Genomic DNA, 13,799 nt, shown 5'->3' with positions numbered 1-13,799 from the left:
ACCTGAAGTGCATCTTTCTCTAATCCATGCCAAGGTTTATATGCAAAGCAGACAGGGAAGATACAGCACAAATAATGCAGAACCACTTATCTCTCCATTACAACTCTCTCGACCTCCCCACCACCACCACCAGCAAACAAAAGGGACTCGCTAAATAGCCAGTGTGACCATATTGTTGCATATCAACTTTCTTTAGAACTGTGAACCATAATTTTAGGTGACTCAAGCAATTACATCTCCAGTAGGCTTCTGCAAAACATCTTCAGCAGGCTATTGCAAACAAAAAAAATGTCTTTCCACAACAGGGAGAGGCTCACCCCTTCACAGTTGTGCATGACAAATGCAAGAAGATTAGAATCACCAAATATCTTGTCTACAGCCCATATTTTTCAGTTTCAGAACTCTATATGTTTCCAAAGAGATGATAAGCCCTGTATATGAGTGGACCTTCAGCTCACCAACATGGCAAAGTTATCTTATTATAGTTTCCAAAAGTTTACATATTAAGAAGTCAGGCTTATTGGTCTGTAGGAGAATGAGTGTGAGTAATATAAAATGGGTTATGAGATGAATTTGATCACAGATTGAAAATGACACATTTAAGAAACCATAATTTGAAGAAATGTTTGCATGCTTCTCATCAGTGGGAGACTGTAGCAAAGTGGTTTGCAGTGCGAGGGTGTAGTGGTGATGCAGTACTCAGAAATAATAGACACTAATACAGTTCACACTCAAAACACAGCTCTTTAATCAGTGGGGTTGCTAATACTAAGATATTGACTGAGATGTTTTAAAAAGCATTATTTCAAAGGGACAAGAATGAACAGTAATTATAATCGTTATAGGTATGTCTTACCTTTATTTTGTCCTAATCTTACCCTTATTAAAAGCTTTTATTACTAACAAAGTGAGAAGAAAAAAACTGTGATAATTACCTTAATACTATGTAATTCCTTTAATTATTGTCCTTTATAAAATGGCTTGGATAAATTAAGTGTTGTGATTGGCTGAACAAGATCACATGACCGTGTGGTAATAATTGTCTTACTGCACGGTTATGACATCATAGACCAACTTACTTATCAGATCTATTAATATTACTATGCCTTAATAGTACCAATTATCTAAACAGTGTTTCTGTACATAAAAATGTCAACATACAACTGAAACAGCATTTAAATCACTCAATAATCTTTTTTTTTCATCTCTGTCACTAAAAATTACAGACAAACTGGCAAATATATTGTGGTATTTATTTAGTCAGAGAACAGAAAAAAGAAAACTCTGAGGCAAGCAGTGGCAGCAACACTATTCAAAAGCCATCTGAGAAATCACAATGCAAGTCTTACTCAGCATGTAATATACTGTATGTGCAGCAGCGGCATCTACTTATTAAATTAAATATCTCCTTATAAAACTGACTAGTGATTATGCAATTTTTTAATTTGACACAACAGATACATCTCACCACTACCCTCCGATTTCAAAAACATATTTCTAACAAAATTAAAATCTGTCCTGCTCTCTGCTGACACAACCGTGGACGGGAAGGACTGCGGCACTGCACAAACTGACACAGAAGTCATTTAGTCCACATATCATCTAATGCCGGTTTACAATCTAGGGAAATTATGCCAGTTACCAGCATCGGTGTGAAAACAGCCTCAGAAATTCTTCTTCTCTTGAAGACCGCAAAGCCTGAATAGGATCATTTCCAAAAAAAACACTCGGAAGCCCCTCCCTTGAGTGCCGGTGCAGTGCAGTGTTTGGCTGTTCCATGAATCCTCCCTCGAGTGCCAGTGCAGTGCAGTGTTTGGCTGTTCCATAAATCATCCCTCAGATGTGGGAGATCTGTTTGCTTTCAATTCACAAATGTAATTTAGTCCAGAAATTTTTAATATGAAAGGCAATGTTCAATGTAATGTTAAATAAAAAAGTAGAACATATATGTTACAATCAAACAGTCTTTATAGACTTTTTCTCAAATGTAGCCATTTTATAACATTTTAGCCTCATGCCTCACAACGCACCCAGGGTGTGTGGTAAGAATTGTCTTACCGCACACTCTGTCATCAGTTATTTCTTATGTCAATTTAAGTTGTTAATTAGTCATTAGTTATTTGTACTAACAAGCACGGCTTTGATTTGGATTTATTTATTTATTTATTTATTTATTTATGTATTTAGTTTATATTGTTCAGCCACATTAGGCAAATAAATACATCAGTCTTAAAGTGTATAACGTAGTAAGGTTAATTCAACATGTGTATGTGTGGTTGATTCCCTTTATACCTACTACTATGGTTATCCCTTTCTTTTTAACATGCACAATCTGTCTTAATCTTCAATCAAATTAGCACTGTGCTAGATCTAATATTTATATGCTACCCTTAATCTATTCTAGCTGTGCTAAGAATAATAAGGCAGTGATGACACTGATCAGAGAAAATAGTCTCCTAAATTTGAAGGGCAAGAACATTGTCAGCGTTAGTAAATGGAGGTAAAGCTCTAGCTTGGGTAAGGCATGAAGGACGGGACACCACCTGTAGAGTGATGCAGAAGAGGAGGAGAGGTGAGACATACCCCAAGGTTTTAATAGGGAGACTGATATATGATTAGGGGTAACCATTTCTCTGCCTCCTAAAACTCACCAAGGCTACACCTGATTGCATGCCTATGTGGCAAAATGGTTTGTAGTGCGCAGTAGTAGAGGTGAAGCGGTGGTCAGGAATGATTTGAAACAACACAGTTCACAGTTAAACAGTTCTCTATTTGCTGGTAAATAATATTAACTGGCTCTACACACCAATGTGTACCAATGTGACAAACTTTTTTTTTTTCTTTCAACATAATATGAATTATTCTTTGTGCTAATAATTTGCATTTTGATTTCAAATGCTTTTTTTTCAAAAGGAATTGAAATATACTGTATCGGGGAAATGTACATCTTTGCTGTCAATTAGTCAGTAGTCTATAAGTACAGTACAAAAAAAACAATTACAGTTAAGGAAAATTCAAGAACATCTTTTTAATAGTAGTTCCTGCATACAAACTTTGTTTTGCTGTTTTGCAATGTATGTATCAGAGGAGGCAAGGGAAGCAGTGCCTCCTCAGCATTTCAAAGTGAAAAAAATGTAATTATATATACTATGGTTAACAGCCGAACTTAAGGATGCGAAACCTGGACCTTCAATGCAAAAATGACTCAAAAATTACAAATGACTCACGAAAGATGCATGCTGGGAATAACAAGAGATAGGAAAAGGAAGGAATGAATAAAAGTGCTGTCAGAATTGCATATACTCTTTATAGTTATACATATGCTCTGAGCACACTCTTAAACCCAGGGGAGATGTTTAAGGAGGACAGAGATGTTTTAAGCTCCTGTAAGTTGTTTTGTTAGTGCACTGGCCGTGTTTTATATCCAGACAACTTTTTAATAATCAGGAAAATCACTCATACTAATTTAATTTGAAGTTTTAACAAATCAGAGAAGTAGTAGTACTCTTTTGGTTTATTAAATGCTTTAAAAATTGGATTGGTTGGACCACCGTAAATCTCAGTAATAAGCAATCTGGGCAATCCAGTACTTTTACAGGTTTAACAACATTAGTACTTCAATACAATAATACAAATATGGTTATCCTACTCTAACTCCTACAACATACAACATATCAAGCTCCACAGGTAAAATATAAATCCTATGCCTTATAGCAATATATCCAATATAAATATGAAAATATATATATATATATATATATATATATATATATATATATATATATATATATATATATATATATATATAGAAATAAAATATAACTATATGTATATTTATGAATATAAATTCAAATATATGCTTACCTTCCAGTATATGGAAGTGTAATGTAGGATATATTGAAACATAAGAACTATCTTCAAAAGGCAGAGACTTCTAACTTTGGACCAAACAACAATCAATTTTTTTCAGAGACCCTCAGAGTATGGACCACATCAGCTTGCAAAATCAAAATCAACAGTATCAAATGGGGTCTTGCTCTGGGCTTATATAGGATTTTCCCTCCATTGAATACATCAGGAGTCCTGTTTAAATTTGATCATCAATCTGCCTTGACAGTTCTTTGAGTTCATTTTATATTCTAGAAGGATCCAGTCAACTCTTTTTAAAACAAATTGGAGTTACATAACAACTTTCAAAATTAATTGGATATAACTTCTTTCCAAAAATATTGGAACATGATCTCATAGTTTTCTTTTTTAACCCCTCCTTTTTCTAAAAAGTCAGGTGAACTAAAGTTCACATGATCCTTGCTATAATACAATACAATATGATACTCATTTATATGTGTATTAAAAGAGATGCTGTTTTATATATAACATCAACTTTCTGTGTAATTATATTAACCTGGGTCTACAATATATTCCCTCTGAGCAGCATATCTCGTCAACTTTTCAGATTAGTTTACTTTCCTATACAGGTGTGTTAACAAAGGATGGTATGAAAGTAATAAGCATACAGTGGTCAGTTCAGTTATTTTCATTTCAATTTAAGTTATAATGAACATGTTAAATAGACTTATTTAACTGTGCCATGCTTGGACTAAACCTGACTTCTGTTTCTAAATATTCACCTGAACAAGCAGACTGTTTATTTGCCAAGGTTAGTGTTTTAATAAATATGAAACTCCACTGTAAGTGCTTTTCCAAATTCATTGCATGAAGTCATTTTTTGGCTCTCAAACATTATCCCAATTAAAGTCGCTACCTGCCTAATAAGAACTGATACTCTAGACAACTTTTCTAATTTAACCCTTTGTGGTCCTATGTCGAACCAGGTCCGACATTACGATATTCACTTTCCAGTCCAATGTCGGACAGAGTCTGACATCATCAAAAAGATGTCAAGCAGAGGTCTTTAGTTGTTTTTTCTCAGGAAAAAGCCGAAAAAACTTTTCAATGGCCGAGTGAGATTATTTGCACTTATTTGCATAGTAACCCTGTACAGTACTGCACCGTAACACCTGTAAGTCACCTTGGATAAAGTCAGCTGCCAAATAAATAAATAATAATAATAATAATAATAATAATAATAATAATAATAATAATAATAATAATATGAAAGCGTTGTCAGTTGGAATACAATAATAAGACTCTACTTTTCCTGGCGGGTTTAATTGGACCCCAATGGAAAAAAGCCACTGATGTACCTAGAAAAAGGAAAACATTATGATGTACAAACAGATGTCAATTTATTTAGACACATACAAGAAACCATAGACCCTGCATAATATAAGCTGTTCTGCCAGAAGATTGCATCACATTTAGATTAGATCTGTTCAATTTAAATTTCAGTCATACTTGAATAAAAAGATAACAGAGATTACAGAGTACCAAAAGAGGCAGACCGAACCAAGCAGAAACAAATGGTATTGTTTCCTAACAAATCCGAAGTCTAAGAGGTTACATATATCTGTGTGCTTTGTAAAGAAGCACCTGAAATTAGTTTATTCTGTAATTGTCTTTTGCAAATCAAAAGATCCCAACCTCTATTAAAGGTAAACAATTCTTTATGAGAAAGTTGCTTAATGATGGATCATGGTAAACAACTATAGGCACAAAATCCAATTTAGGTCTATGTAGGTCTTTCGTTTCAAAGTAACTTGTGTTCTGCTTCTTGGTTCAATACAGTTATGCAGACTGAAGGACAATATTTAGAATGCTACATTTATATTTATTTTCTGTGTTTGTTTTTGTTTTGTGCATTAGGTTGCACTGGAACTGTATGCTGTTTTTTTTTTGTTTGTTTGTTTGTTTTTTTAATGAAAGAACAGTTTGTGTATTTTAGTCACCATACAAAAATACAACAGGTTAAAGTACCCTAATGTTCATAATTGAAAGATTGCTTAACATTAACTAGCATGGAAACTAATGAAGGATTTACCACATGATTTGCACTTTACAAAAAGACAAAATTGAATAAAAAGGTTAAGCTAGTCAATTGCCAGACACTAATAAGAGAGCTTTCAGGACAATTACATTTGCAAGCTAGTAGGAAAAAGCATTTACTGGTGGTAACATAAATGTTGGTAAAATTGTGAGCGTCTCATAAAATGCAAATATTGTTCACACATGTAAGTTAAACTTATTATAAATTATATTAATGAATTAACTTTTAGTTGATTAAATCTCATTATTAATTTAGATACATTAGTAGAACTCTTTCCTCACTAAAATTTAGATTTCAAAGAGATTCGTTAACGACTGTCTTACATTGTTATTCTACCACAGTAGCTACACAGTTTAGTTACTTCAGGTTATCAAAACCGTACGACTGAATCAGGTGCTGTACTTTCATTTAATTTATGGTTATTTATTTATAGAGATATGTAAAACATCCTCTCCTTCACATCAAAATTACTTCAAGTACCTGTGTACCGCCGATCAAAATGAGAGTTTTTAATAAAAAATTAACAATATCTAATAATTAGTATTAGTATTTGCAGTTTCTCACTCTTCTTCCTGCATTTGCGTTTTACTTTGTATTAAGCAAAGCTGGCAGTGAAATTGCATTCTACCATTTTTTTTTTCAACCCATTGGTTCCATGAAGCACAGGTGAGATGTGTTGCATTATGTGTACAAGGTGAACATAAGCATGTGTTAACTGAGACTGTGGAATCTCTTACAACAGGTCACCTGCAGTACAACATTACTGTAATTGCACAATTGCTGTAATTAAAGTTGGCCTATACGCTGTTTTATACTGGGTGACATTATCTGAAATATAGTTCTGGTTAAAATATGCATGCAATCAAATCAAAATTCTGGAATCAGTTAACTTCATTTATGTTATTTATCTATCCGAGTACAATTATTGTTATGGCATTGGGAACATGAGAGATGCTCTTGCTGTCTAAGCCTTTCAAACGCTTTTAAAAAAAGTCCTGTATGCAATACTATATATATATATATATATATATATATATATATATATATATATATATATATATGTGTGTGTGTGTGTGTGTGTGTGTATATATATATATATATATATATATATATATATATATATATATATATATATTTTATATAAAGCTTGTAAAATATTTTTGTTGGTACTTTTGTTATTTTTCACCCAAACGGAACAAATCCCATGTTTGTATTATATAGCTGCCAGTCCAATGGAACAAATATGCTTAGTTCATAAGCAGCCATGTATAACATTTGAAAATGTGTGTCCCATTTTTTAGTTTTAAAACAATCTGTTGTTTACACCAAGAGAAATTAATCTGAAAACACTAAATATTCATCACAGAAATAAAGCCTGACATTATTTGCAGAAAAGAATGAAAAATGTTTTATTTTTCCAGATTCTTAGACTACTTTAGCTGAAAGTCTTTTTGTATCCGTGCTGATGATGTTGTAGACTTAGCTCAGGTTTCTATTCAACTGGGTACAGGATGAAACATTATTTTTAAACAAACATATTGCTGCTAATGCACTAGTCTCCTCTGGGACAATTGTGCTGCTTAGAACAAAGCAAAGAAAACAGCTTTGATCCACTAGCTTATATTATATTTAAAACTCATTGACAAGAAAATGAGCCCAGGTATTTAATCATGTTCATCACTGCTAGATTATTTGCAACATCTGGCATTCTGTTGTTTCCTTTTGTTGTAAAACATCAACTATCTATACAGCTTTTTATCAGAAGCGGAATTTAAGTTTTAAAGATGTAAATATTTTTCTATAATTCTGTCAAGCAACACATTTATACTGTTGATTTAGTTCAGAAAAAAAATTGCAGTATGCTGCTTAAAACAAAGTAAATGTATTACTCCAAATTAGGTAAACAATAGTTGCTTCTTAAATGTTCACTGCATTCTGTCAAGAGATAGCATTTGCATAAATTAGATGCATCCCCAGAACTCACTAATAGAAATCCTTCAAGGTATAGACAGATCTGCCCACTCAGAGTGGTGTGTCAGCTGAATGAAAGAAGAGTTGACAGGCTATTACTGCCAGAGTTGCCAATGGATATTTAGAGATGTCTGGGGCTAAACTTTCTTGAAGAAACCATCAGAAGAATAACAGCAAGCTGTCAGCACATATAGCTGAGACCGCAGATGATGCATGAACAGAATTGAGCTTTCTTTTGACTGTTGCAATGTTTGTGTTTACAAGTATGTACAAATTCACTTATTTTGGATGCATTCGTGATTCAGAGTATTTGAATAATGGGAGGTTATTTAACTGAGAATTTGCCACTTATTAACAGCACAGTTACAATTGCCTCAGTGAAGTGTACTGATCCTGTAACATAATGAACTCAGTTACGAATCTGAAAGATGCTACAACAAAGATAGTTTGGAGTTACTCCAATATTTTTTTGGCTAATCAGGGAAGGGGAATTTAAAAAAGAAAGATTTTTTTTGGGACGTTGCATCCTACATGTCACATTTCTTGCAAAAAATTAGTTACCCTTAATATTATATACTTTTATCTTATTCTCAAGAAAGCCCTCTTTTTTTTCTCTGTAATATATATTTACGATCCGACCCCCTGGTGCTTTACTTATTGATTTATGGATCGGGCACAGTGAGAAGCAGACTCTGATATGTAAAGTGTATTTGTTTCACCAATGCTATTATCAACAATAAATGGAATTAGTTTGGATTAGTGGGGGGGGGGGGGGAGTGTTTCTGCTAATTCTTCTGCTATAATTATTATTTATATTTATTTATTTTGCTTTATTATAGTATTTTCCATGGTTCACTGGTTCTTGTACATGTTACATTCTTCACTGTACTTTGCTCAGTTCCTTCTTAGGACTGACTACATGTTTTATTCTTACCATAAAAGTAAGGTAGCACCAGTCCAATCTAGGAGAAGTCTACATCAATGCCTCATGTTGAGGTCTAAATAACCAAGAAATGATTGATTTACCTTCATCGAGCTGTGGAGAGAAAGGGAACTAACCTTATGGTGATGGGATCAGCCCTGTACAGATAGGATCAAAATGCAGTGCAGTTCCATCTCCAAATACAAATGCACATATAAGTAGTATGGAAAAGATATCACGTGATAGTGATATATTAAAGAAGAAAGACGTTTTAGGTATTGACAGGATCAGTCAATAAACCTGACGCTCTTTATCTGCTGCACTGATTATGATTTTGTTTAAATGTTCTTTTATTCACAAACAAACAAAACAGAATGTTCTAGACATGACAGAAACCATGTGAATGCACCGGAGGAATACTCTTTGTATGAGGGGATGGATTACATGGAATCCCAGAAACTGAATCCATTCATCGGCATTTCTGGGAAGAACTTAAAAAGCTTATGAACAGAAGTGTACTCACCAAAAGCTCCCCATTTAGTTCTCAAGTCATTATTTTTTATTGTGAAGGAAATACAAGTTATTAATACCTCCTAACTGCAGACTTTTAAATTACTAATTAAAGACCAGCAATGTGAAACATTTTGTCTTAAGCGCTATATGAGCTGAAAGATATGATTGCTCCTCTCAGGCTGTGAAACAGTACAGTACTAGATCTAATAGTAAATATTAATCTCTGTGAAGGTTTGGTGCTATAGGACAGAAAGTGTTAAATCATCATGATCATAAAGTTGATCTTATTATTATTATTATTATTATTATTATTATTATTATTATTATTATTATTATTATTAATAGTAGTAGTGGTAGTAGTCGTAGTAGTCATATTTGTAGTAGTAGTGTTTTTATTAAAGGGCACATAAGGACCTTTTTATTTTATTGTGTTACATGTTGCCATGTGTTGCTACAACTGTTTATGTAAGGTGTGTGTATTGTTTTAATCGTATTTATTTTTTTTACATTTTGACTTTTAAACTTTTACATTGCATTCCCTGCCTCAAGATGGCTTCCCATGTACCTGCATGGACCTCTCAGAACTGCATTTCCCATCATCCTCCTGCTCACATATGTAACTGAGATGGATTCACCAGTGAGCAGGAGGATGATGGGAAATATGCCCTTTAAGTAGTAGTATGTTATGATATTTCTGCAATAGGGCTTTTTAGATCTATCTGACAATTCATCTTGTGCTTTTTTTTCAAAATATTTGCAAACACAGTACACAAATTAATCTGCATTTGCATTCATTACACAGATTTATTTCTGATTGAGTTTAGATCACCACTGCAGTTGTTCTCAATGTCCTTGGCTTTGCAAAGCACCGCTAATTTTTGCTAAGATAAACGAGTATGTTATGCACTACCAAAATAATATTACTTTCATTAAGAATAGTTTCAAAAGTGAATGAGGGCAAAAAAGAAAAGTGTACTTAATCAGAGAAAAAAAGTCATTTTGGGATAATTTTCCCGTCCAATTTTCTCATGACAGTTTAAATAGCTGTTATGGATGTCCCACACAATATTTGCTCTAATACCCACATATAATTGTGCTGTCTGTCTTTAACAAGACAGTAGCTATATTTAGGAAAACAGCATTTTAGAACAGATTTTACAGTAGGTGTATAGGAAATTGTTATGACTTTGAATCTCTTTGCTTCAGTTAAAATATCTAGCAGCCAGGAACACCAAATAACATATCGTCCTCACCAATATTCAACGTGGGATTCTTTAACTTACAACATTACCAATTGCAACATTGTAGAGCGATAGATCTCTGTGTACAGAGACCATGTGCATCCAGGAAAAAAAAAAAAGCCTAAGGATCTTTGTTTTGAATGAAAAAAACAAAGGGATATTTTCTAATAAACAGAATTCATGAAGATAATAGGATCTAATTAAAAAAATAAACAGTAATACATTGGAGCAGAAGGAGGGAGGCTTTGTTCCAAGGTTGTTTCCAATCTCCTTGGTTTTAAAAAGGTCTCAGATGTCTTTTCAGTGTATCCTATTGTTTAATCTTCTTTATAATTGCATGCTGTATGCCAGTGTTCTTCAATTGGTGGCCCGGGGCCAAATTCAGCCCACGAGAGCCTTCCGCCTCTCCCGTCGGGTGTCAGCTGCAGTGTTGCTAACTGGGTGGTTTTCCTGCAAAATGTGGCTGTTTTTATTAAGTTTTGGGGGAAAATCACTTTCATTTATAGGGTTTTAATGTGAAACAACTAAACAGGCTTTTAAATCATCCAAGTATTTAATGTCTCATTAAACGCAGAATGAAAAACTTTTTTAATAAATGACTAGTCTGTATTAATGTTAATACAATTATGAATAGTGATTGTAATAAAGTCTGTCTTCCATTTATTCTTTTTTAAATTCTAGATTAATCACTTATTAAAATGTTGCACCCTCATTTGCATGCAGTTTCTTTGTTTTGTGTGCACCAAAACACGTACATTAAACTAATTTTAAAACTAGAGTTTCTAGTGGCAAATCACAGGGCCATTTCCACTGTCGATTAATGTCTGAGACATTGTAAATGACACAAACTGCACCGATCTCAAAGACATCCCGCTGCACAGAACTTAGTGCACAGCAATGATAAATGCAGTCCTGGGGCCATGCTTTTTAATTTTGCTTTTTTTTATTATTATAGTTTCTTTCAGGAAAAAAGTAGGCAGGTTTTTGTAAAAGTAGTTGTCCTACATTACAAATGCTATTTGCAGATACGCACGGTTGAGAAGTCATGCTATCTACAGGGTATTTGTGTCCCTGAACAGCCGGTATTTATTGACACCCATGATACAGGAACATAAGAACATAACATAAGAAAGTTTACAAACGCGAGGAGGCCATGCGGCCCATCTTGCTCGTTTGGCTGTTAGTAGCTTATTGATCCCAGAATCTCATCAAGCAGCTTTTTGAAGGATCCCAGGGTGTCAGCTTCAACAACATTACTGGGGAGTTGGTTCCAAACCCTCACGATTCACTGTGTAAAAAGTGCCTCCTATTTTCTATTCTGAATGCCCCTTTGTCTAATTTCCATTTGTGACCCCTGGTCCTTGTTTCTTTTTCTCAGGTTGAAAAAGTCCCTTGGGTCGACATTGTCAATACCTTTTAAATTTAGGTCGCCGCATAGTCTTCTTTGTTCAAGACTGAATAGCTTCAATTCTTTTAGCCTGTCTGCAAATGACATGCCTTTTAAACTCCGAATAATTCTGGTTGCTCTTCTTTGCACTCTTTCTAGAGCAACAATATCTTTTTTGTAGTGAGGTGACCAGAACGTAACACAATATTCAATATGAGATCTTACTAATGCATTGTATAGTTTTTACATTACTTCCCTTGATTTAAATTCAACATTTTTCACAATATATCCGAGCATCTTATTGGCCTTTTTTATAGCTTCCCCACGTTGTCTAGAGGAAAACATTTCGGAGTCAACAAAAACTCCTAGGTCTTTTTCATAGATTCCTTCTTCAACAAATGCTCACTATACTTTATCTGGTAATAACCCTTTTCCTTGTGTGTTTACAACACTCTCTATGTAAGCTGCCTTCAATCAATAAACTTTAGTTTAGACACACACTGTGCATGCACATTCATTCCCGTTCACATAAGTACACTCCACAACCTAAAGTTGAATATTTTTTACAGTTTACTATTGTTATTATTATTTAACGTCTTCAGATAATGACTCCTCTCCTATAGCTTCTATCTTTCCTAAAGGTTGCTGTTTAAATGCTTGCTGTTCATCCTGGTCATCTTCTGACACTGAATTGTTTGAATGTATTTTATGCATGCCCGCACAAACTAGTGTGCACCCCCCTCAATTTTCTTTTTTTTTTTTCATTACTTAACTTGCATGCTTGTTGCACAGTCAGTTTTTGAAAACAAAGACAAATTTAGATGTCCATTTTAATTTAATAATTTTAATGAAATTAAGATTACTAGCATGCAGTTTTAATATCATTCAGATATTTGTATTATTAAATCGCAGTCATAAATCATATCATTGCAAGTGGTCGTGTCCACCCCCCCCCCCCCCCCCCCCTAAGAATGTACTACTCACGGGGACATGGGTGGGTGGGGTTCCCACCTTTTAAACCTGTAACGGAATAGACCGGGATGTCACTATTGAAATAACCTTTGTATACCTTATTTGGACAACATATGGTCAAAATCCCACTGTAAATGAAGTTGTATAAACCTGTAAATTACCAATTAACAAAAAAAAATCGATGGGGGTCTCCTCTCTGGGGGGGGGGAGGAAGGGGGAGGGGGGGGTCTACCTCTCGTTCTCCCCCTTTCCCCTTCTGGAGAGGAGGAGAGGGAGGGGAGAGGAGGAGAGGGGAGAGGGGAGAGAGGAGAAAGAGAGAGAGAGAGAGGGAGGGGGGGAGGGAGAGGGGGAGGGGATAGGGGGGGAGGGGAGAGAGGGGGGAGGAGAGAGGGGGGGGAGAGATCCGTACCATTATGGACCCCATGTAACAATCAAACAATGAATAAAAGTGTAATGGGATATGTTATCTACCCTACACATTGCCTTATCTGGCCCTACAGTGAATGTCATTGAATAAACCTGTTGTATACCCATATTATGGACATTTTTGGTCAAAAGTAGGGTATTGTTCTGAGTGGTAATTGTGAATTTCTATTATGTTATTTTGTTATTATTTGTATTTTAGCTATGGCCAAAAGTTTAAAATGAACAAATTTCGCTTCATAAAGTTGAATGAGACCTGGCAAATAAGGTTCCTTTAACATATTGAATTACATACCTCTTTGTAGTTTTCAATATACTTAACGAAAAACTGACAAAAATGTAACATTTCAAAATCTAACATGAAATACTGTACTACTATTATGACTTCATCTGTAGTTTCTTTGATTACATGATGTTAAATAA

This window comes from Polyodon spathula, chromosome 14 (assembly GCF_017654505.1).
Source record: "Polyodon spathula isolate WHYD16114869_AA chromosome 14, ASM1765450v1, whole genome shotgun sequence".
Taxonomy (NCBI): domain Eukaryota; kingdom Metazoa; phylum Chordata; class Actinopteri; order Acipenseriformes; family Polyodontidae; genus Polyodon; species Polyodon spathula.
Note: the sequence above shows the minus strand (reverse complement) of the source record.